Source organism: Poecilia reticulata, chromosome 15 (assembly GCF_904066995.2).
Source record: "Poecilia reticulata chromosome 15, P_reticulata-male-v2, whole genome shotgun sequence".
NCBI lineage: Eukaryota > Metazoa > Chordata > Actinopteri > Cyprinodontiformes > Poeciliidae > Poecilia > Poecilia reticulata.
Genome location: NC_088844.1, coordinates 11,156,613 through 11,183,734, shown reverse-complemented (window position 1 = coordinate 11,183,734; position 27,122 = coordinate 11,156,613). Strand labels below are relative to the sequence as shown.

Genomic DNA, 27,122 nt, shown 5'->3' with positions numbered 1-27,122 from the left:
GAGGAAAACAACTTCCTAAAGCAGACATTTATGTTTCCAATCTTCTATGAACAGAACCTGATTGCGTTACGCCAAGTGACAAAGTCTGTAAATGGTCTGAGAACATTTTTATTAAATAGGTCCCACCATTGCAAACAATATTACATTTTAGCAGAAAGGTGAGTTCCATACCTGTGCTGAAGAAAACTCACCACATAATTGTACTGATACCACTATGTTGAGTGTCCAAGCTGCTCTACCACTCACCTGCATTTTGCATGCAGGTTAAAATATATCTACTCTGTTTTCAACGTTATGTTTCTCATAGGATACTTCATATGGAACTCATTATGGTTTCTTTTAACAATTTCTTCCTTCTTACCACTCTTCAATTAGGTAAAGAATTGAGTACAGTTCGAAACTTTAGACTTTTTTTTTTTAATTCCTAAACCCTGCTTTATCTGTCTGCCATGTTTCTTGGTTTCCATGGTGAGGTTTGTTCACTAAAGCCACGTCTCCTCTGGCCAGATTCATCTCTATTAGCAGATCTTCTCCGGAGAAGATCTCTCCTCCGTTTTTCGCACTCACTTCAGGAATAGCTACAAACCACGCAGAGCTGCGTATTGCACTGAAGCAATTTGACAGGAGACGGCGTTCCTTGATCGGCCAGTGATTTACGTCATGTAATAATTGTTAATTGTATTTGTCCTTATTTGAAATCTTTGTAGATCAGGCCACAAGTCTGTGGCATACATCTTAAAATTTCTATCAACTTGATCATGACTTGTATTATTTTGCTGAGTAAGAAAGACAGCAGATGTATGTGTGTGACTGTGACACTTATTGGTATTAATAAACCTGATTTAAGCTTTGTGTAAAACAGTGCTTCTCCAGAGTTTTCAGCCTGCCCCGGGCTTTTTGTAAATATTTTGTCTTCATTTTTGCCTTTGCTGCAGGCAACTTCTCTCTTTGGTGACAGATGATAACATTTACTCAGAACGACTTTGACAGGAGCTTTGTGCGTCTGTGGTCAGGGAAATAATTTATCCATTTGGACAAAGGAGTAATTAAATTAGAAAAAGAAAAAAAACAGCGTTTTGCTCAGGTCATTGAAAGTGATTTCACTGGAGAGCTGTGACATTTGTTTCATCACTGTTGTGAGCTCAGTCTTTGATGAGATCTGAGCCTTCAGTTTGAACTACATGGTGAAACAGAATCAGTTACGCAAAAGAGCTTTTAGTAGTCATTTAACTGTCCAAGGCCAAATATAAGACTAAGAAAACTAATGTATATTTTACACCCATAGGCCACTTTATTGTGTACTTTTTGAACATACCAGTTTGCTGCAGGTTATGTCAGCTGGTCATTCATCATATCTTCCACCAGGTCTAGATGATTAAATATATTACAGTGCTGCCAGGCGATTCACAATTTGTGTCAGCAAGCAATTAGCCAGTTTTATTCAATAAATGATTGGTGAGCACAGAGAGTTTATTTTGGTTCAAAGCTACACAGGAACTACTAATTGCATTTAAAGAGGTAAGAAAGTGTGTGTGAGTGTGGATTTAGAAGATGGTGCACTTTCAGCTTGATCACTAGTGACCTCCTGCTCCCCAGTTTCAACACTTTTGAATATATCCCTAAGAACTGATAAACAATATGTGTGAATGCATGTGTGTGTGTGGCGGGGTGCGGGGGGTGCGTGTGCGTGCGTGCGTGTGTGTGTGTGTGTGTGTTAAAGATTAAGCAAGTTAAAGTGTGGTCAGGTCAGAATCATTACCGTGGTTGTTTGTTTGTGAGACAAACTACAGCAAGGCGGACGGACAGTCTTCAAACACTTGCTTGTTACCTGCCTGAAGAATCATACATTTATTCTGTCCAAACAAGTATCTCAAAAAGGGGAATTGCTGGCAGGATTTCAACACGCGCATCTTGTTCTGTAATTGGTACACTGAGGGATCAAGGTGGAACCGCATGTAAATAAGCTTCTGATTACTTTTGCATATGAAACCCGCCTCGACTTTATGCAGATTCAGTTATTTTATTTTTTTATACATTGAGCTGGAGAGATTATAAGTTTTGCTTCTGCTGTTGGGAAAAATATTACAAATATGCATGCATGAAAATAAATAGAAGTGTCTGAAATCATATTAAAGACTCTGTTATGAATGTGAAGGTACAACATCAAAAGTGTTGCCTTCCCTCTGAATAGGTATTATTTATACTCAAGGATACAAGCACACAGACCAGACACCCAGTGCTCTGTTTAATGTCTATATAAAGAGCAAAGTCCTTTAATTTTTTAGATGCTTTTTTTTTAAGAACATACAGAAAACTCATAAAACAAACTACTTCTCTGAAATGTTCTCTGTAGACCTAAACACTTTGACCAATCTCCCTTTTCATGTCTGGTGCAGAATTGAACGCTGCAGCTGCAGCTGCATCTATTTAGCTGTAAAGGCTGTCAAATAATTTGACTGTGTTCTTAACCTTAGTCAAACGTAGGATGAGTCCCTCACCACAACATGGTCAGTGATCAGAGACCCATTGAGCATGTGTTGTGTGTCGACTTCCTCCAAACATGAATACAAACAAGTGATTTGAGACATAAAGATGGCGGCACACTGCGTCTCATCTTGCCACATGGATTGGCGTAGATAAAAATCCATCTTAATTCAGTTTAAACCTGAAGAAATGAAGCAAATGTGGTGACGGGAAATCCTATATTGTACATAAAATGTCTTGCTTTGTGCAAGGGGATGAGTGTTGGAGTGAAAGATGAAAAAGTGACAGTTTCCTATCACCACTTCATGCATTGCCCCAGGTTAGGATGTTACTTTTGTTGTGGTTCCACCATCTTGTTTGATGCTATGTGGTCCTTATTTAATGATCTTGTATGCATCTTGGGGTGAAAGCTCGACACCCTCTAAACAATATGAGTATTCCAAAGAGGTCAAATGATTTTTAGCTGACTTATTCAGGAAGTAGTTTGGTCAGGTGATGCCAATCCATAGCATTAAATATATTACAGTGTCAGAGGCATGGAAAGGTGCTTATGGAGCATAATTTACCTAATGAGGCTTCATAGGTCTCAGACATGGAACCCAATAGAGAGATTTTCATAGTACTCTTTGTGATTATGTTGAGTAGTGCTGATTCAGCCCACAAGTTCTGTCATACAGTAAACCATAGATTTAGATTATATGTATTCAATAGTTTGACGTTTGAATGCCGTCATAACCAGGCCACGTCCTTAGCAACTGACACAGATGTTTTTCTACAAACACCCGTCACATGGCGTTTCTCTAAGCACCGCATGACAGCGTCAGAACAATCTCCAGAAAACCTAACCAGCACTTCCAGAAAAACCTTTCCAAGCCATTTTAAGAATGCAAGGATCTTGTGGACAAGAAGTCAGCAATCAGTGTTGAAAATGATATTGATGTCGTTGAAGCTAAAGGCAGAATCTGTCCAACATGTTGCAGACACTCTCCATTTATCTGCAGATACCTTCTCCACTAATATCCTTCAAAAGAATGTAAATGAAATGCAGTGAAAAAGCCAAGGTCAGAAAGTGAACATGGCAGCAGACACATTCTCTGGGAGTAAGAAAAATAGGCAAGAAACGCCTTAGCTTAGCTGTAGAAAGTTATGCTTGGCAGAACAGTTACATTTTCGAGGAACAATAAATCTTATAAAATCAAATACCTGAAGACATTTTGGGACGTCGAGTCATCCAGACTCTTCCTGACTCAAACTCCATTGTTTCCAGTCTGAGTTTGAGATGCCTGTTCTACACCATTAAACAACAAAGCAGATATGCAGTAAAGTAAAGAGCATTATTGCACAGCAGTAAGCCAACCAAGAAAATCTCATCAGCCTCAACTAACAAACTGGGTATATAGTCTGATTTAATATAATGCTTTCCTAATCAGGGTGACCGCTCAATGCACTTTGCACTAGAGCCACATTCATCCACTCGCACTCACAAACAGGTTTGAGTTCTTGGCACAATCAATTTATGACAGGAAAGATGACTACGTCACCCACTGAACCACAGTTGCCTACTAAAATGTCACCTGGAGTTAAAGGAGCTTCTATGATCCACTGCTAATTTGTCAAGAAAACTTAGTTGTGCAGTACACAAATCTGGTCTTGATGGAAACGCAAGAAATCAGAAAGTTTGTCTACATACTAAATGCTACATGGAAAAGTAACTACACATTATCCTGAATATGAAACATGGGGATGGCAGCATTGTGCTTTTCTTCAACAGAAAGAAAAGCAAAATAAATAAAGAAAAGCTAAATATGCTGTAGTACTGCCAGAGGCTGCAAAACATGTAAACCAAGGGCAGAGGCTTTCCTTTCAACAGAACAAGGACCCTAAACATACAACCAGAGCATCAATAGAAAGGTTTCTGTTTTAGAACGGTCCAGTTAAAGTCCAGACTGAAATCCATTTGAGCCTTTGAATAATTTCTTCTGCTCACTTCTAACAACAATCACTGAAGGATGTATATTTCTTTCAGACATTGAAAATGTGCCAGCTTTTGATTGCACCGACTATTCTAGTATCAATATATGCAGCACCATTTGCGTAAACAGATAAAAAAAAGAAAAGAAAAAAAAGGGTTTGCTTTAAATATCTGAAGTCGTGCTCACAATCAGGACTGTTTTCGTCTGTCGCTCATGTGTAAGATCTAGTTCTCTAAATGACTTAAAGCTTGACCCAAATCTAATTATTGACAAAGAACAATACAGGCCAAACCAGGACACTCGGCTGTTACAGCAGCTAGCTGTTGCGCTCTCTGAATCCGGCTCACGCTGAAAGATAAAAACGATTCGATGTGGATACAGGTGTGGCGTGGGGTGGTTTGCGTGCGCTTGTGTCAGCGGCTGCTCTCATCCCGCGCTCTTTTACAATATGTTGTGCCTCATTTGTTCTCCTTCCCCCTCGAGTTAAAATGCAAATGAGGGAACTGTTTAAAAAAACATCATGTTCTGTGTCAGACAGTTAGCAGCCTCCCCGCTGAGCTATTCGGGCAAGACGTGCTCACAGAGCTCACCGAGCGAACAGCATTATAGCATTTAGAGTGTCCACTCGTGTCACTGTACGTTTTAGCTGGCATGAGAGTGCAACGGCTAATTAAAATGGGAGATTAGTCTAGTTTTGAGCAGCTGTGATGAATTACCGTCACAACAGATTGATGTGACACTTGCGCACGAGTTCCTTGAAATGCGAAATTTAAAAAACGCTGTCGTTTTGCGTGCCGGGTTTTAACCCGAACGAACCGGGCCGGCAGTCTGTTAGGAGGATGACAAATCGAAAGGTAACAGAGAGGAGTTTTTATGTAGTTTTCCAGGCTTGTGAGAACAAGATTGACTGTGGAGGTTTTTGACAAACTAGCAGTGAATTTACTCTCCCACTCTCCACTCTGTCTCTCTCTCATCTGGAGCAGCAGAACTACCATCACCACCTCCAGACCTGCAAATTGAGAGGAAAAAGGCTGATCGGTCATGGTGCTGTTATGTTACCGTCTAGGTAAAAAAAAAAAATAATAAGTGTGTCTTCTTGTTGCACAGCTGCGCACATTTGTGTGCTTGTTTGCAGGGCTGTTTTATTTTTGCAGAAGCAGCTCCTACAGGGCGCATCTCAGCATCAGGCCTCATGAGCGGATTCCTTGTTGGGCACAGAACTCGGTAATTTTGAATCTTGGACCATTTTTAAGATCAACACTCCATTAGCCAGGAGGGAAGCATGAAATGTGGATTGGACATGGGGGGAGGGGAAATGCAGAAGTGACAAACTAGACAAAGCTTATCGATTCTTCCTTAGAGGTGATCGTTTAGTATGGTGAAGCTTACTAGGTGTTTTTACAGCCTTTTCAATTACGGGTCGGCTTTATGGAGCACTTCCAGAAACACATGCTCCGTGTTGCAGTTCCTAACTAAAAGGTAAAGACCATGTGAAGCCGTGTTTAACCAATATTCTTGCAATTTGTATTAATTACAAGCAACATCAACATCAAGATGCCGAGCTGCAGCACATTACCATGACAGATGCTTTCTTTACAAGACCCCCGGTCTTCCCAAACCCATTTACAAGCTACTTTGGCGTTTTATGATCTCTATTTATTTATGAAACATCAAAATCGATACATGCACTATTCCATACTTCATAAACTCTAAGAAAATACTGTGTTCCGGGGTCATTTCTGCTGCATGAGACATTAACCCAGGGATAATTCTGATTTAAAATGTGGCGATAACGCGGGTTGTGATAGCGGACCGGCTCGCTGACTTGCTAATATCCCCCTATTAAGTTTTACAGTCAATTAAAAGTTGGAGTTTCGGCTTTAATCGGTGGCACGCCACATCGTCGCGGCCCCATTTTACTCCGCATGAGTCCATATGGCAGCGGCGATTTCCGAGAGTGGGTCTTTAATTTGCATAGCAGTTTATAGAAATACAGAGGTGTTCAGCATAAAGTGCTGTCAGAACCATATGATTTATGCTGCATCCGTTTCAAATCCGACTCCCCTTGTCAAGGCCACCGCGGCTTTAACAAATGAAGTGCCTGGTGTGACTTGTGGGAAGCAGACGGGACACGGATGAGATAAGCAAAAGCTGCGCCCTCCTGCCACAGGACATGGAAGATTATTAAAGAACTCGTACATATTCTTCAACACGTGGCTCCATCCTGGAAGCAGATTATTATTGTAATCTGACCTGCTGTAAAAGACTCCCGGGCTTTAACTGATGCTCGTGCCTAATACGACAAGAGGTCATAAAACTGGATTTAATGGCTCAAAGGGGTTAAGTAATGGCTCAGTAATTGTTGTGGCACAGTTAACCCTTTTCATGCCCATTAGAAACAATGAGAAGTGAGGTCATGTTTATCTGTAAACCAGATTTCAGCAACAAGGTCAGAATAAATAGATTTTCCAGTTATTATTAATAACTAAAGGCAACTCTAAACAAATGTGTTATTGGGCTTAATTTTAAGAAACACTGTGTTTTGGCTGTCATGCAGTTTTCTGGACATTTGTTCCAGATTAGAGGAGGAAACCGAATGCTTGGTTTTAACTCTGAGAATGCAAAGCAGACTAGAAACAGAATATCTGGAAGGTCAAAGCAGCGACAACATATCATTAACGTATTGTGGTGCCAAGCTATTCGGCAATTTAGAAACTAACAACATCTTTTAAAGTTATTTCTGAGCTACAGGGAGTCAGTACAAAGACTTTAGAACTGGGGTGATGTGCTCTACATCTTCCTGGTTTTAGTGAGAACACAAGCAGCAGCTGTCTGATTTTTTTTTCTTTTTATTCAGACCTCTAAAGACGTCATTGCAATAATCAGTGTGACTAAAGATAAATGCATGGATGAGCTCCACAAGATCCTGTTGGGAATTTAGTGCTTTAATCCTAGAAAGATCCTTCAGGTGATAGAACGTCACCTGGTGCTCATTCCCAATCTGACCAGTGGTAATAAAAGTAGATTTAATGGTTAGATGCAATTGTCCTTAAGCGTCTCTGAAGGTTCAGGTTTGAGTTCTGGGCCTGGTCAGTCATTTCTAGCTGTAATAAATTAAGCTTTGATCTGACTCTTGTTGAAGGATATATTTCCCTCCAGAAGTGTTCACTCCTCTTCAGATTTTCCCTTAATTCTGTCATCTTAGAAGCAAATTTCAATCTGTTTTATTACGTTTTTATGTGACGGATCAAGCACATGATTGTGAAGTGGAGGAATAATGATACTTTTTTTTTTACTAATGAAAATATGAAAAGTGTTGTAGAACCAGATTTGCTATTTCAACAGGATGTGCTCTGGGTTTCTTCCCATTAGGATTCTTCTCACCACTTTTCCCTTGTGGAGTGAACACTTGATAATTACATTCAGCAAAATCCCTCACCTGACCCCGCTTCAAACATCTCCACAATTTTAACCTCTGTTTGTTCTTTAAAGTTCTCAAACAAACCTCCGAGGCATTCACCGAACAGCCGAATTCATCCATTCTGAGTGGTCTCTTTTTGCTAATTAGGAGACTTCTGAAGGAAATTGGTTGCATTGATTGTTATTTACAGATATGGAATCTTAAGGCCGCTGAATACAAATGCATGAAACACTTAAAAAAAAACAAAAAAAGATCAGGAAACTGTCCTTTTTCCTCTGCTGCTATACAGTTTTAAACTAATTTGTACTGGATTACTCTATAGAGAACATTGAAGTTTGTGGCTGTAATTTTGAAAGACGAGTATTTCTGTGTACTCTTGCAGACACATGATATACTCATGAGCAAGGAAATAGTGGTACATTTAGGGATTGAGTTTTGAATACTAACTAGACGACTCAGAGACTTTCATTTCCAAACAAACTCAATTAAATCATTCAGTACATTTTAGATTCTATCAATTAAAAAAAAAAAAAAGATATTTCAAAATCCCGCACAGAAACATGTTATATCGTGTTTTCAGCCTTTTCAATTCAGTTGTGGAGTGAAAGAAGACAGCTGAGCTTTTTCGTGCATCTGATTACGATGCCTCCCGGTCGCCGCCTGACGGAAATGACTTGGTCTTGTACTTCTGGGAGGTGACCCGGTGCAAGATGCAGAACTTGCTAGAGGGATAATATCCTGCGAATACTCTGCAGTGAAGGGAAGCATTTAGATTTTCACAATGAGCTCAAGAGTGTCGCCGGAGAGAAGAATGTGCAGCCTTGAAAACTTAATCTGGAGTGGGAGGTAAAATCTGATGTAGGGATAAATAATTATTCTCTCAAACAAAATGTCTTCTTAATAGATATTGTGTTACAAGAGATTTTACTTTTCATTTGTTAATTTTTGTGTGTTACTTTGTGTGTTTAGCTGGATTTGGCATTTTAGGTTAACTGCATAAATTGAAAAGTTGCAACAAAATCTAACCTGATTTGAGGTTAACAATACAATATGCTGCTTCTACTATGAAAGAAGGCTCAAAAAGAAGCAAAAATGAAATTTTTCTTTCCTGTTTCCTTTTCCTTTTGGACTTTTTAGTCAAGGAAGACAGCAGTAGCAGCAGAGCTGAAAAGCAGATTTGGACTGGCAGCCATGCTGAAAATATAAACAATACCCCCGCCATGCGTACAGCTTTATGAGCCTGCACATGTGTGTGTAATAAAATAAAGGTTATTATGGAAGATCATAGACTACATCAACATTTCTTAGAAGTAGGCATCACTGCAAAGCTTGAGTGCAATCATTCTCTCAGGTTCCTGGGAATATTTTACTCTTTAGATTACAAAAATGCAATAACTAGTAACAAGCAGCAGAACTGTGGTTCTCTTTACTTAACAGATTGACGTTTCATGCTCTTTGGATCAGCAGGCAGGGGTTTTCGGTATGTTCTGAAAATGACTCCACTGTAGTCATTTTGAGCGCCAGCCACAGGCCGCTGTAACATGATTTTCTCAGAGAAATCCAATATTTATATAGTTAACCTTTTCATCCAAAGTGAGCTGAAAATGGTTGAATAAGCAGGGTGCTCTTGTCGTTTCAGTGATCGATCCCTCGTGACCCGAGTAATCGAGCAACCAGGAGCGCGTACATCCAACTGCAATCGCTTCTAATGAAAGCGCAACAATCAATATGTGTAAAATAGTTTCCTGTTATTCTTCAGCCACAAACTAAGCTTTAGAAACAAACTTATTGCACGTTTATGAGACTCAGTCCTAACAAACCTTAAGCACTCTAATGTGCCGAGTAGAGCACTTATTAACATGGGGACACCAGTAGAAAGCTACCGAAATTACATTGTGACTTGAGATGTTCATGCTTCATATGAAAGTTATTCAATATGCAAAACCGGCAATTGGCTCCAGGAAAAATGTTCTTCATTTGCTTCTCCAGGCATTTATTTTCCTTCTTGAACCCAGACAGCAATTTATTCTATTTTTACCATCAGTAAATATTTCTATATTTGAGGAAAAACTCTTTGATATGTGAGGAAGACACACACAATTATAGTTCAGTCAGCAATTAAAGAGATTTTCTTTCCTTTTTTTTATCCTTAGGTGCCCCTTTTGATCTGTGATGCATTAAAGTGAGTTTAAAAAACGGTGCAAAAGTTTTAAATCACTCTCCCCCCTCTGCTTGCAGGTTTTTTAAGGTGATCTAAATCAATAATTCTCTTGGCTTTGTGAATATTTTTCAAGTTTTCCTTCAGAATTTGATTAGAAATCGCAAACGTTTAAAATTGAGGGCTAAAGAAAAAGTGTCAGGCTGGAAATGCTTCCAGCAAGAGTTCGAGATCGTCTAAAATGTAGTTATTAAAAAATGATCAAATTGATTTAAGGTAGAGAATAAATATTAATGTCTGCATAAAATGATGTGACCTCCACTAAAGGTTGTCCAAATTATCTTTTATTATTATTTACATCTGCAAGTGATTTGGGAATACTGTAGGAATACCGACTATGTTGTAACTAGCCCAATACATAATTGAAATAAGTTCCACGTATGTTTACGAGTTCTGTAGCGTTAAAGTGCATTAAAGCAAAGATATGTTTTGCATTTTTAACATTTTCTTTCGCATGGCTTGTAAATCTTTTAATCCAATGATTCACTCTAGATTACTTTCACAGTGAAAGACAGAGCGAGAGGCCGACAAAGGTCCCTGAATGCAACTTCATTTTCGACCTGCTTTGCCAGATTAGTTCACTGCATGAACACAAGTAATAATCCTATATGTCTCCTAAGCAGGAACCATTGTTTTTTTCAAGTTTTGCATGCAAATGCTTCAGTAGAACTTCACTGAAATATCTTACAAACTGAATTATTAACAACTCCTATCAAATCAGACTAAACACGTTCACAACTTCCCACTTCAGTAAAGTGCTCTGGATGGAAACAACAGAGCAGAAGTAAAACGTAAACTTAAAGACGGATGTAGCTGTGTCGAGAACCAATACATGCAGATACGCTCAATCTAAGTGGTATTTTATTATGACATAATAGTGGTTTTCTTAAGTGCAACTTGGGTTGCAATGAGGTTTCTTGACATCCGTCAATGTCAAGAAAAGAGAAAATGTGAAGGAAGCTAGGAGAGGCTGCAGTGTCTGCAGCGTCATTGGTAAGTGAGTTAATGTATTGCATAGTTTCACAGCACTTCAAAGTAACATTTGCACATGCCAGTACTTGCATTACAGGCACCTAATGATGTTATACAATCAGAGTAAATCTAGAAAAGATTTAATTTGGAGTTCTCCTGAAGATGGGGGATGGTGAGGTTAAAATTTTGTCATTATTTCTCATGTCTTGGGAATTCTTTAGGTACTTATTAATGACATCTATTTTATCAACTTTAATAAACACTCAGATTAGGATTTGGGATTGAGAACTGCCTACTCTGATTAAGCGGGCGCACTATTCAGATCCAGGAGGAAGTTGTGAGACTGAAAGTTCACACCACAGCAGCCGATTCCTTCATAATTTAAATGCAGTCTTAACTTAATTGTTTGCATGTAGTAACTGGTGTTACAGTGGTTTTTGTAACTGCAAAGTACTAAGAAGTTACATGTATTCATCTGCATGATGGCACCATGTGATTCTCTGTTCAGCTTGTTGGATCGAATATTAATTACACGGAATGTCAATTAAATATGGTTGAATACGTTATTGTAATTTTTAAAATAAAATTGAAGGGTATAGCTATAACTGGATTATTTTTACCGCATCAGTCAAGATAAAAAAGTCTAGCATAACTTCTGATTAAAAATCAAGTTTAGTCAGGGAATCCCAATACTTAACATTTAAAAACACTTTGATTGGGACTGTAAACCACCTGAAATGAAATCAGGACATCCCAACCAAATAAAAAATGTATTTTAAACGTGGCCAGGAAACGGATTGAAAATTGTTTAAAAAGTAAAGTCCAAAGAAAGCCTTAGAGAATGTCTTGGGCAAGTCATTAGAACCATCCCCAATCGTGCTTGTCGTGTTCATTGGATAGTAAATCAAGTTGTAGTCATGGAGACAACATTGACTTTTTACAAATGATGCGGTTCTGCTGACGTTTACAGGCCATTACCTCCAGTGAGCCCTGAAGACATCTGCAGTCGTCTGAGAAAGGAGGACGCCTGTATCGAACTGATGAGGATCAGTTGAATCTCTGCTCAGGCTCTCGTCCTGACCAAAGAGGCTGGAAAGGAAGTCGGCTCCTCTGCGTCTAAGCAACGGGTTCTCGATGGAGCTGGAGATGGATGTATGGATCAGAAACTCGTCTGCACTAACGAGGGCTCCGGTCTGGATCGACACAGAGCCGAAAGAGATGACCCAGAAAGCGACACTCTTGCTGGTCTGCTGGCATTACGATTCTCCACCGTGGTCATCTGATATGGATCGTGAAGTGGAAATCAAACGGATGTCACATTTGAAATTTATTTCACAGAATTACTTAAGAATAGGGTTTAAAATATAATCTATTCAAGTCCCAGTGTAGACAGGAAACTACAAAAAGAAAACGATTGAGATTTAAACGTGTTCTCAAGATATAGCTCCGGCATCAACCCTAATGAGCATCCGTGCACGGAGCTGTGTTCTCATGTGTAATGAACCACAGAGGCCTTTAAAATAAACATGAGTCCAGGGAATAGAAATCGATGACTTAACTGTGACGAGGTCAAAACTGCGTGACTTGCCAGAGTGAGACCAAAGGAAGCTGGGCGCTCACCTTTTTTGAGACGGCAGCCGCAGATCAATCACTCACTCGCATTTCAACCAAGAGCTAAAACCTCCAGAGGGCACAGCACACAGAGGGTGGAAAAAGGAGATCAGTGAACTCTATGGAGAGCGAGAAGAAGCCACGTCTGAGCTAAAATGGCAGCATTCATATGGCCTGATAGGTTGAGTGGAAACATCTCCGCAGCACGTACATAAGCTGCTATTCTGAAATAGTCATGTCTGCAGGCTTAAACGCCACAAAACAACTTTTCAGAACGCTGGGAAAACATGCTTCACACTGGGAATTCAAAAACAGAAAATGTTGCACATACACGAAGGCTATTCCCTTCAGGGATAATGGGTTTTTGTGCAGAACAGAGATTCAACTTATCCTGAGCAGTTCACAATAGGCATCCTCCAATCTCAGACAAATTGAGTAGCAGATGGCAACAAAAAAAAAAACTATTGTGGTACTTTATTTTTCTCTTTCACTTTGGCTTGATATGGGACTTGGGAGCAGACATTAAAAACTACGAACTAAATTTATTTGGAAACTCACCATTGATTCACAGAACCTAAATGTAATGTTATTTTCCAATGAGGAACGCCAACACGTTCAAGCTAAGCTGGAGTTCACTCTCTTCTCCTCCGAGATCCCCACAAATAGGCTGATGTCTAACCCTGAATCCAGCTTGCACAGAAATGGTTCCCCGCAGGACACTAAAGCAGCTCAGTTGGCAGCATGTGAATACATGTCCTCGGCAGGTTAGCACCATTCAGACTGCAAAGGTTCACTTTTCATTCGGTAAATAGTTACAATCAAAGCTCTGCACAAGCAAGTAAATTCAAACTCACCAGTTTTTCTATGCGTTTCTAGCTTATTAAAAAAAAAATCTACCAACCTGCAGTCAAATATATTAGATGTCATGGACAACTTTCTTGGGATTGGCAGTCTGGGATTTGTCTCACAGTGTAGGGGTGAAATGTTATTGGTGTAGTGGGGGGGCTTTTTGTGCAGTGGTGTCAGCCACATCGTAGCTTGGGTCTGGCCAACTGTGAAGTTGGATGGGATGCCGTTCTCTCGGCACTGCATCCTCTCTCCCTGAGTTCTGTCCACCGTGGTAAGCCGATGTCTCTCCAGCAGGTCAGACGATCTGGAAAGGGTTATTCCCCTTCTCAGTGTTGAGTAGACGGCTTCCTGCAGGTGGTTTCCTGTAGACATCTTGTTTAGGCACCAATGAGACGACCAGACTCGGGACGGAGTTGTGACGCTGGGTTTGAGGGTTTGAAACCTCAAAGTCTCTGCCTTTGCGTGGTTCCCATTTTTATTTGTTAGGGTTTCTGAATCTGAAATATGGCAACATTTACCTTAAAAGTGTTGATATTTACCTGCTATCAGAAGTCAGATGTGGGATTGATGTTGCATCCATCTTCACCAAGTGCAAGTCAGAAAACCGTGTACTTCATTAGCAATACAAGGATGTTCCACAGCAATGTACTTTTTTAAAATCAGTAGGAATATTTATGCTAAACATGTTACACAGTGCTATATGTTATGGATTTTTTAAATCATCCAACAGCCGTGTTGCATTAATTGAACCGTCTAGTTCAACTGGACACAGCTTCTTTTTTTTTTTTAGCTCACGCCTTTGTGTTTTTCCATTCTTTCCCAAAACTGCATTTAAACGCAGCAACCTCTGGTGCACCGTCTTCGTCATGAGTTATGTTGATGTTGAATGATGGAAAGAAAAACATTTTCATATCACGGTCTCTGCCCCCTGAGCCTAAGATGCCTTTAGGCTCAGCAAACCTCGTTAACACATTAATCTTGGCGCACTCCTGTGGTGTCCCCAAGCCAAGCTGTGAATCCCTGAACCCCACTGCTGCTCTATCTAATGTAGACCTGACCTGCCAGAAGAGAAGAAGCAAAATGATGCCCCTACACTGATCAATAACACATTACTTACAGAGTATATAGAATAAAGTACTTAATCATCGTTTGGAAGGTCCAGGGTCTCTCTGTAGCTCGATTAGGTTGGATCATACGTGTCTGTTTGTTGGGTGACATACTTTTCTAGATCAGTATATGAGTCCATTTGTGGATGATACTGACACAGTAGTTTATATTAATCCACTACCAGAAATGTGACTTGGGGATCATAAATAATTGATGTGCACATATCGTTTTTATCGGCTTTTCGACACACAACTCAATAAATCCACAAAGAAAATGTCCAGTTAGGACTGAAACCAAAGCAGTCAATTTTTTGCAGTCAGTGCATACTTCAGAAGTATTGGCTGTGTCACTGGAATTTTTATAAAATATTACAACAATGTTCTTATTTGAGGACATGAGCAGAAATTTACTTTGGATCATAAGAAAGAAGTCTGACTTTACCATGCAACAGGAAAATGACAGGGTTGTACCCTGTACAAACTTTTACAAAATATTCAAAAGGTTTTCCACATTGAACAATTCTAGTTGAGGTCAAGCTTAGCACTGTGATATTCCTAATAATGTAATCTGCAGAATAAATATCCTGTGACATCTCTTTCTAATACTAAAAGCATTCTGACTAGGAAAGTTCAAAAGCGCACCAATGTGGCCGGAACAAATATTCCACAAAAAGTAGCTAAATTTATTACTCAAGTTGTACTTTTGGATGTGTTCAACTGTCACACAAACATAAGAGTAGCAGAGGTTTTCTTCTTCCCTCCATTCTAGTTAAACGGTAGAGATGTTTGGTCACAAGCAAAGCTGAGGTCATTGGCGATGTGGGATCGAAATGTATTCAGCTGCGCGTCTGTGGATGTGTTTGTTTGGGCCGTGCTATCTCTGCTGCGCAGCTCTGCACCTTCGGCTTCGAATGAGTTGACTGACTTGCACCGCCGCCCGCCCGGAAGCCACCAGAAGAAGAAAAAGAAGAAAAAAAAAGACCTTTTTTTGGTGTCGTGGAAGTGTCGTTGTGCGTATAGTGTGTGACTTTATAGATGTGAATATGACTGTCTAAGCAGCAATGTGTCAAAAAAGATAGGCTCAAAATTGTTATATATATGTGTGTGTACATATTCAAAAATCATTTCAATGAGGAACCGCAGGAAGTGATCCGTGATGAGCGACTGAGCAGGGAGAATGGAGATGCTGAGAATACGCCTTGTTCGCAACACAGAGCAAATTATTAATCACACATGAGGATGAATTCACTTGTAGAAAAAGAAAAAACTTTGGATTTAGTCTCAGTGGGAACTTTCTGCACATTTCTGGTACTGATTTAGAGTGCATGTATTTGCAGTATGTATGTGCAGTGAGCTAAAGCACCGATTTGAATTGGGAGAAAATGTACTTCCTGATTTTCAATAGCACACACACCAGTAAACTTTCCTCACGTCTAATTCATGTATCAGTCATAACCTAAAGCTAAACACTGAAATCTTTGTAGAGTGGGAAGTAGTTTATTAGTTAATTATAGAGGCATTCCAGTAATATTTAGGAGACCTATTTGATCAAATTCCATTTTAATTGCATGTAAATATTTAATATTCCAGTTATTTCAGAAATTGTATCAACTTAAGTTATTTATTTCTGTCTTAATGCAAGCTTAATGTGATTCATAAAATTAAACCCATTTTTATAAAGAAGTGGGTCAAGATTGCAATTTTTTCTTCAGATTCTGACTCGAGTACTGAATAGGACGAGTATATACTTTTCAGCATAACATACATCTTCTGGGTTTTTGACAAGTACAGGTAACCATGGAAATGTAGTGAATATCAAGTACTGTAATGTGTAACTTAAATTAAGTTAGAAAAAAAATCCACACCCTAAATAAAACCAATTATCAAATCCAGCAAACAATGCTCTTTTTGTGTTTTAACTGAACCAAACACTATCTAATTTATTGCAGTTCAATTTTTACATGTGGTTTTTTTAATCCTTTCAATTTTCATTACCAGCATTTTGTACCTTTACAAAATGTAGGGAATAAAAACAAATATCTAGCAATAGATGTAAGCTGTAGTTTATGACTTAATATCTAGAATTAATATTGGCATGGGTTTTTCATTCAATCAAGAGAAAAAAATTATAATTTTAAAGTCAGAATGCCCCATTAACATTCAGGTTGTTTTACTAATACACATTTAAAAGTAAAAACTAAATCATTTTGGTGGAGGAAGTTCAGCAGATGCTCTGGTTAAGCGTCTTCAGTAGCAGCAGCTCTATGCAGATACATACACCTGGCAGCCATGCATGATGCACCATAATTACTGACACTCAGGGTTTTTCACAGCAGACATTTGCCACATATCACAGCAGGAACAAATATATATGACACACCGCATAATGTTTGTGGCGGCTGTAGCGGTGTAACCGTATCTCTGCGAATGAAGCACCATGAAGCTGAAACTGAAGCGTACTAATGGCTTAAATGCTCTTCAGTGTTTTCTCCCTTCTACTGTGGCAGGTGAAATATTTTTTCTGAGAAAGAGGACTGACGGAAAGATGAAAACACTGATGGTAATCAGCTGATGCAAGCATGACTTCATGGCTCAAAGCAGAGTGCGGCTTTCAGTGACAGTAAGAAACGTGAGCATCTTGCTTTTTTCAGGGTGTAAAAGTAAAGTAAAAGTATGGTATGCGAATACATTCATACGAGCCTTTTGCACACCAACTGCTCTCAGCATCTGCAAAATGTACACTTGATTACATATTAAAAGACTACAGTGCCTTGCAAGAACATTCATCCTGATTTTTTTTTTTTGCTGAACATAATTATGCACTGTATATTAAATGACAAAGGTTCTCAAAATTAGTTTGTATTTCCACAAAAAATAGGAATGTTTTGTATGTTAGGAGGGGCAGGAAGCTGGTTGAATTGATGGGACAGTTGAAGGTAAATACAGGGCAACACTTCAATAAAACCTGTTAGGACGATAAAAAGAAGACCTGAGATTGAGATGGAGGTTCATCTGCCAGGAGGAGAATAAGTCTAAACATATAGTCAACAATGGAATGGTTATTCATGTGTCAGAATGGCACATGAATAACCATAGGAAGTCTATGACAAGTCTATGACAAGTCTTGAAAGCTGATTTTCAGAGATTCAAAAATGACAACAGAGCTTCATCGTTCCTGAACGCTGTGAAAACCGCACACATAAAAACAAAAGGCTTTAGGCACTTTATCGAGTTACAAGTTCTAACAAGAGGCCGCCTGCAATTTGGGAGTTTCCCAGCTTCCGCCGCACAGATCAGCCCCTCCACTCGCAGCTTCCTCATTCAGCTCCTTCAGACTAGCCAGAAGCAATTAGCTGAGCTCATTATATGAGTTACATCTCAGTAAAACATTGGTATAAACATTAATAAAGGGTTAATAGAGGAGCGACGTTATGTTGACTTCCTGAAGGCAGTGTTTCAGAAAGAGCAGGAGTTTTTAAAGAGACAGAAACCTGGTTTAACAATTCAATGCTTTAAACTATGAAGTCAATTTTTTAAGAGATACAGCATTTTTATAACAACTGGAGTCAACATAATTACTTGACTGCTACAAAATGGCATCATGTCCCTGGAAAATACATAATACTGTCCTTTTAGCACCTGAAGAAAAACTACCAGTGAAATATACAAGTAAAACAAGTGAATTCATTTATAATGACTAAGTGTGAAAATGCTTACTGATGCCATCAGTCAACAGGTATCGCAGATTTCTACTCCCCACAGTGATTACAGGCTCCTTCAGTCAGCGTGGTATTTTAATATCCGTGATAGATTAGTTTGTTACAGTCGTGTTATGCTCCATCACACCAGAGCCGACAGATTTAAAGCCACCCTGATGTTTCAGCAGACTGATAAAACTTTTAAACGGCTACCTCAGATCTTAACAGGAGGCGATTCATTACGACTCTTTGAATTATTAAATTTGTTCCATTAAATTGTGTTTTCAACTATGTTGTGGAGTAGCAGCATTCGCTTCCTCACCATGTTTTATATTCTTTATGTTCCTCCCCTCTCTGGGGCTTATTTTAAAAAAATATATGCAAATGAATCATCCTCAGACTTTGATATTGTTAATTAAAGAAAGTCAAACATTACCAGCCTAATGACAGGGGAATGTCATTTATTAACTGTGGAGAGACCTACAATGTTCAAATAAGCAGTAAAAATATATATATACATATACAAACTGCGCATTTAAGAGTATGATTAAACAAAATGTTATTTTAAAGAAGATGATCAGCTTTTTCTCCATGTTCGTTTAGCTGGCAGATCTCACACGGAGAGTTCTGAGCTAACTACTTTTGCTTCAGTCTGTTTCACAAACCACTCTGACCCCAGCTCCTCATTTTCAAACTGTCTGCATTAATCAATGTCTGTTGTCATCGATGCCGCATTCAGTTCTTGCTCCCTCTGGTACTTCACGTTAGCACAGGAAAGGGCAGGGAGGTCCCACAGCAGAGCTGCACTGCCAGACATAAATTACAGTAAATTGAACCATAATTGCAGATGGTTAAACTCATACTTTTTCACTAAAATGGTTTGGACTAAAATTATTTTTATTCTCACCAAGAGCTCATAATTAGCTACTTATTTTGTGTGGCGGCGTTTATTTCACTGTACCACTTTTTTTAATTATGACTTTTTTTTGTAGCTATGATGCCATGGGAAATTATTGAGTCCTCCTGACTTTTCTTGTTTATTGGTGAGATTCACCTGTCAGTCGTCTCTAAGAGAGGTGAACTTTACTTGAGAAACTAGAGATACTCATTTACCACTGTAGTCTTACAATTGAAAAAGTTGTGGATTTGATTCTAGCTTTCCCCTGTTGCTGTTCCAGTTTCCTACAAATGTGTGTGTCGGTAAGCATACATGGATTTGTGAGTGTAAATGGGTAAACGCGTCTGTAGCAGAAAGTGCCAAGTGATCAGTACGACTGGAAAAGCGCTATATAAGTTCAGCCCATGTCACATCTAAAGTGCCTTTTCTTTTTTTAGGTCCTAAACTGGTTTTGTTTGAACTTTGACTACTTTTTTTGTCTTTTTAACTTGATCTTGGGTTACAAATTTTTGTGACACAAACATATATGACTTTGCAAATGTATTCCTGGGCCTTAAGCTTTTCACATACATCACATGCATGTTGTCACTAAACAAAAAGGACCTTGAACTGTTTTCTTGGACTGGTCTCTTGACATCCACATATGCTGAAGCTTGTGGTTGTAAAGTGACCAAGTGCTGAAATGTTGAAGGATTTTAAATACTTATGACACTATATGACAAACACGTTAACATGCAAGTCTTAAAATTACATTTTTACATGGTGTAAAACAACAAACGCATTTAGCTCCCATTTCTTTAACTGAAAATGTAAGAGATAAAACAGATTTATCAACAGAACATAGCTTCATCCTCAATAAGGATCTTTTGGTTGAAAACTTGGCATCCAGTAAATGATAAATTGAAGGATGATATATCTCCCAGGTGCTCTATCAGGACTTAGTTGTGCTTTCCAATACCTGAAGATATGACTTTGAAATATTGTTCATCTGAACATTATATATATATATATTTTTTTTTTTGTAAGCCTGACCTACTTGTCATTTTCTAAGCACACACTGCACAATACTATCATGGTGACAAAGCTAAACTTTGGGAAAAAAAGACCTTCAGGGAGTTGGGAGAACTATTGATTAACTTCACCTTAGACAAATAACAAAGGCTCGGTCAATGGGAGTAAAATACAGTGAAATGTAAGAGGTGAATTAAAGCATCTGAAGAGTAATTAGGCTAAGATGTTTACTAGAATATTACAAAACCAAAGAGGCAGCTTGGTGAGAGTTGTGGTACCCACTCTTTACCCCTTTGCTAATTTGAGATAAAATGTGTTATGATTTAAGTAAAAGCTTTTCTCTTTCTTTAACATTGCCAGATTCACATTTAGCAAACGGTACATTTAGTGTTCTAGCAAACACATCGACTCCTGAAAAAGTGACTGCAGATCACCACCAAACAAGATGATCATGTATTTAAGTAATTATCCAGCCAAGGAAAAAAGCTATTATATTTGTCAATTGTCAATATACAATCACGTAACCTACATTGGTGCAAAAAACAGCTTTAATCCTGGTACAGATTTCTTTTCCTATTTTGTCATAAGTAAAAGTTTCAAGTCAAACAAATTTGAATGTCAAAAATGGCCTGATTAAATTTAAAATGTGTTGTTTTTTTTGTCATGATTACATTCATTTGTTTTATTGAACCCCTGTGTGAAAAACTAATCACATTCCTAGTTAAAATGATGAATTAATTGTTCATACCACATTTTTTTGGAAAGTTGAATTCACTTCTGGCAAAGTTATATTTGTCCATGACAACTTGTTCCGTTTTCTTTTTTATTTACTGGATAAAATTGCCTACTAAAATAAGTTAATCTTAAAAACAAAAGGACAAAAAAAAGTCCCCAGTCACATCCAGGCCTGACTCTTGATTTTACATGTGTAGTAGGAAGTGACAGCAACTGCAGTGTGAAGAAATGAAGTAAGACTTGTTAACCATGTATGGAGAAAACATGGAGGCATGGCAAACGTTCCCTGGATTGGCCGCAAACCAAAACCAACGCAAGAGTACGTCAACGACCCATCCAGGAGGTCACCAAAGAGCGACAGCTACAGCACTGCAGGTCACATGTGGCTCATGAATGAACAGCAGCAGAGATTCAAAGCAAAACCCTCTACTGACCAAAAAAAACAACAACAAAAAAAAAAACAAGACCTGCTTCACATTTTCAGAAAAAAAAAACACAACAACTTTAAGACTTCTGGGAAAATATGCTTTGAACTTTTTCACAGCCCTGCACACTGTATTTTACCACCTCAATCCATTTTAAATATGAGCTGTGTCAAGACTTCATGATGGAAATAACTATTTTCTTTCTCTTATTGACTTAACTTTTTTTTTATTTCTCTTCCTGCATCTAAAGTGGTGTGAACATTATATGCTCCTTCATCTCAGTTTCAAGAGACAAATCAAAATGTGATCAAAAAGTGCCTGCATTAAACTCTGAACCTTTGAAGAAAGGTCCTTCACAGGATAAAAAGAATACATACGCTCTCACTAGTCTGCAAGGCAGATGTGGAGAGAAAAAGAGTAAAAGTACAGTTCTCCTTTAAAGTGACGCCCAGGGCTTTTAATGCTGCAGAGTCTTTGCTCAGATCAAATATGATGGGTTAGGGTTTCATCAGTAGAAAAAGTTGACTCTTTTCTAGAGCTAAGGACCAATATTATGCTGCTTTCATCACTACATATGCAGATGTTTTAAACAAGTATAGCAGTATAGTTACTCCCTTTAACTAAATCCTTAAAATATGTTTTAAATACTACCCAAGAAGGGATTCTGAGGCAAGAGTTTGAGAGATGTTCTTCATCCGGCTCTTGCAAAAATGATTTCTGGCTGTGTTGGTCGAGTCACATGTCAGCTTTGTCACAAGGTTGCACCTTAAGGACTCCAACCAGCAGCCCTACCCAGAGAGGACAAATACAGAGATGTTGTGTTTGTTTTTATTGATGCAACATTGCTGGCTTAAGCAAGAATATCCGTGGGCTAAGGATGATTTTTTTAAAAAGGAGCTAAACACTCCAGTGCATCAAAGCAAACAGAGAAACAGGGTGCAGACTTAGACCTATAGCTGCTATTTCTGAACTCCAAAGTTTGGTGGTGAAAGTAAATTCATTTAAGCAAATTGGTTTGCTTTTAAAATCAAGACAAAACCTCATCTAGATAAGGATGATTTCAATTTCTGGTGAAACTTTACTTTGCTCTGAAAAATCATTCTAGAGAGCAAGTAACGGCTAACAAATTACTGTATTTTCCAGACTGCAGAGCGCACCTGACTCACTATAAGCTGCACCCACAAAGTAAAAAAATATATAAAAAATGGAAACATACATATTCTCCATTATGCCTGTTGCTAGCATGTGCTTGTTCTAAATGAAAATCAGCGCTTTCTTATTTGATTTCCAATGATTTACTTCTCGCTAAAGCGTTGAAGAAAAATTCGGGCCGGGCTATAAGCCGCATGGTTCAAAGTGTGGGAAAAAAGTAGCGGCTTTTAGTCCAAAAAATACGGTATATTCAAATGTCATTTAGGAGTTTGCTCGACACTTTTTTTTTTCAAGTTGACCTGCAGTCTGTTTGAATTCGACTCAGGCAGACTCTGGCAGGTTGCCTCGCTTTCTTGGAAAGTCGAAAGACTTTTTGCCAGCTGTCTAACATTTTTTTTACCTTAACAGAAACTTTTAATGTAGTCTTTCCTTCATCTAAATTCAACAAGGAGTCCCTGTTGAGCAACCAGAGGAAAAAAAATAACATTGGATTTTAACAGCAAAGTCTGACCATGGGGGTAGTGATTTTCACCACCGACCGACAGATTTCTGTAAACTTTTCAGCTCAGTCTTTTTTTTTTTTTTAAGTCAAACTCATATTTTTTCCTTCACATCGAGTTTTATATATCAAGTATTTGTTTTTCTTAAGATTTATGACTGTGGTATACATGGAATGAAAATCCTGTAGTGTTTTGTGGACATTTTTACTTGCAGTTCATTCCTAAACACATACAAGACAGCTGTACGTCTTGTATTGTAAATAGCTGCTCGTTTCCCACAGACCTATGAGGACGACATGCTAATATTAACTTCCCTCCACATCGCTTACATGGTTTTCTCGATATGCATTAAAAGACAGGGTTTTGTTACAAATGTTATGTGTAAAATCTTTACCCACTTGTGTTATTCATCCACTGCATGCTGCTCTAAACTTGCTCTTTTATATTTGTTTGTACAACAGCATACTTAGCAAAACCGAGAAGAGAACACACTAAATTATTGAACAGTGAGTTCAGACAGGATTAGAAAAATATGAGGACATCAAACGAGCTGCGTTCTTCATGTAATGGGAGTTATTTCGGGACCAGATGGCAACAATTTATCTGAATGCATCCCTGTCTTCTTGCTGCATGACTGACGTCTTATGATGGAATAAAGCCATTAAAGGGGAGCCACACCCTGGAGCTCATTAAACCTCCTGATATTAAATGATCTGAGGTCCACCATCAAACCGTGCGCAGAAAATTAATGAATTAATAACGAGTGAGCTTCTCTCTGTGTCAATGGCCGCATTTCGGAGGCTGACAATCGCTTTGGTGGACAGCTACATGTAGTGCATCGCTACAAAAATTCAATATAGAAAAACTAATTGAAACTATCCTATTGATTTTTCTCAAATGCCTGCTATTTAGCGCTTTTTCAAAAAGAGTCAGTGAATTGATTGCCGTTTCAGATTTTGCCACATTTCATTGTACAGAACTAAAAAGAAATTAATATTACAAGTTGGCTTTCCATATCTGGAATTTCCACATAAATGATTTTTAAAATAAAGAAATAAAAGTAAGCTTGAATGAGGGAAACTTTCATGACTAAAAGATAAAGACAACGACTACACAGTTCTGATTTAATCACTTGTATAACATTAATGCACATCTGGCTTACAGAGGAGTACATTATAGGAACCCCAGCAGGTTGAACTGTAGGGACAGTTTGTGTCTTTGTCACATCAGCCTGTTCTGCATTTATATCCAATCTTTACAACCACACATGAAGACAAGCTCAACGATGACACATAGCCTTCATGTGGAAAAAGATGGTCACAAAACATTTTAAAAATCCATACATTTCAAAAATAATGCGTTAGTTATTCGTTGATACATTATATTAAGTTTCAATCTGTCTTTTTAAAAGCACTGCCCCCTCATGCTGAAACACTAAAACATGTTTTCAGTTTGAGTAAACTAGCTTTTGTCTCAACATAACACAGAAATAAATTATTTTGAAATAAATGAAAAAAATACATATGCAACCACTCTCAATCCCCTTCACTAACGAGAGTCGCTGCATTGTCATCTTTTAGTTTTTCTACTTAAACCTTGCAATTTAACAGTCCGAGCTTAAAATAGAATTGACCCCCCCAGCAGGACCTGTGGGGGTTAATCATCAGACATGTTAGACAAACACAAATATTAGAGATGACCCTAAACACACCAAAAAGACACCCAATAATAGCTAAGAGCAAAACACTGGGTTATTCTGAGCATTAAAAAGAGGAGAAATTCAGTGGTGAGTAGTTCAAACAACAGTCAAAATGGAGGAAATTACAAATATACCTGAAGCTGCATTTAAAGACACCATGTTAACATGAAGGTTATAACAGAGTTTTCTCTTAAGCCTATATACCAGCGGTAAGGCACCAAGCTTAGATTTACTAACTTTAGCAGCCATGATATACGGTTAGCTTTATAGGAGCCAAGACAAAAATGTGAGATTCCATCGCTTTGGAGCTGCGATCAAAAGTATTCATTTACATTTAAACTAAGACTAATTAAGAGCAGCCACTGACTGACGCTCTGAATTTAGACAACGTGCAACACATTCAGCCGTTGCACTGCCTCTCAAAAGTAAAAGCCTAAAATAATGGGAACAGTTACGCGAGAATGACCACCACCCATTTCCTTTCACCAGCTCTCCTAATGACAGAAATGACAAAGCCACAGGATTTATATCGTCTCCATTAGGATCGATTTTTGTTGTTGTTTCTTTTGGCTGTGCAGCGTTTAGAGCTAGCATAGATAAAGAACAACTCATGACACTTTGATCTTGGATGATCTCACTGCAACCAGGGGACAGTCATTAAAAACTCTTGTCAAAGAGATAAATAAGATGCTTTACCATCAAAAGAAAGTAGCTGGGGCGAGTGAGCGAAAGATGTGACGAATTAGAAACACACAGCATCAGAATTGTTATTTTTACGTCGCAATTTGAAGAGTAACACAAGAAAGCCAAGACACGCAACGACGACAACACGAAGCAATAGGAACAGAATTTGAAGAGTCCAATAAAAGGGTGTTGTGTGTGTGTGGGGGGGTTGTGCGCGTGGGTGTGTGCGTGTGTGTGCGTGTGTGTGGGTGTGTGGGGGTGTGTGTGTGCACAACTCAGACAAATATGATCTTGGATGTTTTCTAGGCAGAATTGCTAACTCTCTGTATAATTCTCTCTTTTGTTGACTTCTAATGATGAGGTATCTTGATAGAAATTTATTCGCCAGCGTGTAACCTGAAGACTCACACAGGACTAAGCTGACTCGAGTCATAACGACCCCAGATCAAACAGGCCACGAGCGTTTCAGAGAGAGCCTGTTTGTCAAGGACTTCATCGATATTGACAAAGTCTGAGTTCCTGGCCTTTTCCCGACATGCTGGTTAGCTGCAGATCTTTATTGGCCTACACACACACTGGCCACAGAGCTGGACATTTTGTTTTATTGTCCATTTACAGCTTCCGATCAGGAAATCTGTGAAGATTAATATGAAGTAGTATGAAAAGTCATCAACTGAGCAAGCTATGGTGATGTTATATAGATGGATGTGGTTGTAAGATGGAGTATGCTCCCACATTTTCTCATGCTACAACCGCACACCTAACATAGTTTTATTGAGTTTTGCTGAGTAATCACAGCATTGTGAGTTGAATCGAATAGATGGTTTTTAATTGTTAATAAATACATATGTGTTAAGTGCAAAAGTGTTAAGGTGATATGCATGAGGAAACGTGTGTCAATGACGTATGTAAGCATTTTCCGTATAGCGCTGGATTTCCAAGTTCAGCAACAGATCTTTGCTTATTCCTCCATGCAAAGCAACTCCAGCGCAGTCAGAGTGGATGGGAAATGTTTATGTTCAGCTATTTAGAAGTCTTCTTACAAATTTTTAAGTGGATTTAAATGTGGACTTTGATTGGACCATTTAACTACGTGAATATACTTTAAACCAATCAATTGGCAGCCTGGATGAATGTTTAGAGGCATTGCATTACTGGAGTTTTAATCTCCAACTGGTTTTCTTTCAGGATTGCCTTTTATTTAGCGCCATCATTCTTCCCAGTTGACGTCAACAAAGAAAATCATCCTCCCTCAACACGCTGCTGCCACCACCATGCTTCAGATTAGAAATCATTGCTTGCGTTCTTCCACATATAGAGTTTCGCAAAGTTCCGTTTTGGGCTCGTCTGACAAAAAAAAAAACAAAAGAAAACCGTTCCATTGTTTGAGGCAAACTTAAAAAAAATAGGACTTTGTGTTGTTCTGTCACATAAACTCCCCACAGGAACATGTTGCCTTACATTCAGAACAGATGCCTTCCAGCGAAAGAGTTAAAGCTTAAATCAAAAAATAGATCTAATTTACATATATATCCGCCTCTCGTTTAGACCACTTATCATCTACGCCCCACTTTACTGCTTGAAAAATAGCTTCTATTAAAAATAGCTAACAACTCACAGTCAGTGCTCAGCTCTATTAATAGATCACAGGGGATCAATAAGGGCTGGGTAAGAGCTGGGCAGACT

The 27,122-nt window shown here is 38.6% G+C and overlaps 1 long non-coding RNA gene across 1 annotated transcript; it reads left to right on the top strand.

Annotated features, from left to right (window-relative positions):
- Positions 1-3,989: 3,989 nt before the first annotated feature.
- On the top strand, positions 3,990-9,119 carry LOC145555089 (uncharacterized). Its single transcript, XR_014091171.1, has 4 exons — positions 3,990-5,311; positions 5,441-5,523; positions 5,612-5,681; positions 9,016-9,119. It is a non-coding gene; the product is annotated as an uncharacterized LOC145555089 (long non-coding RNA).
- Positions 9,120-27,122: the final 18,003 nt, after the last annotated feature.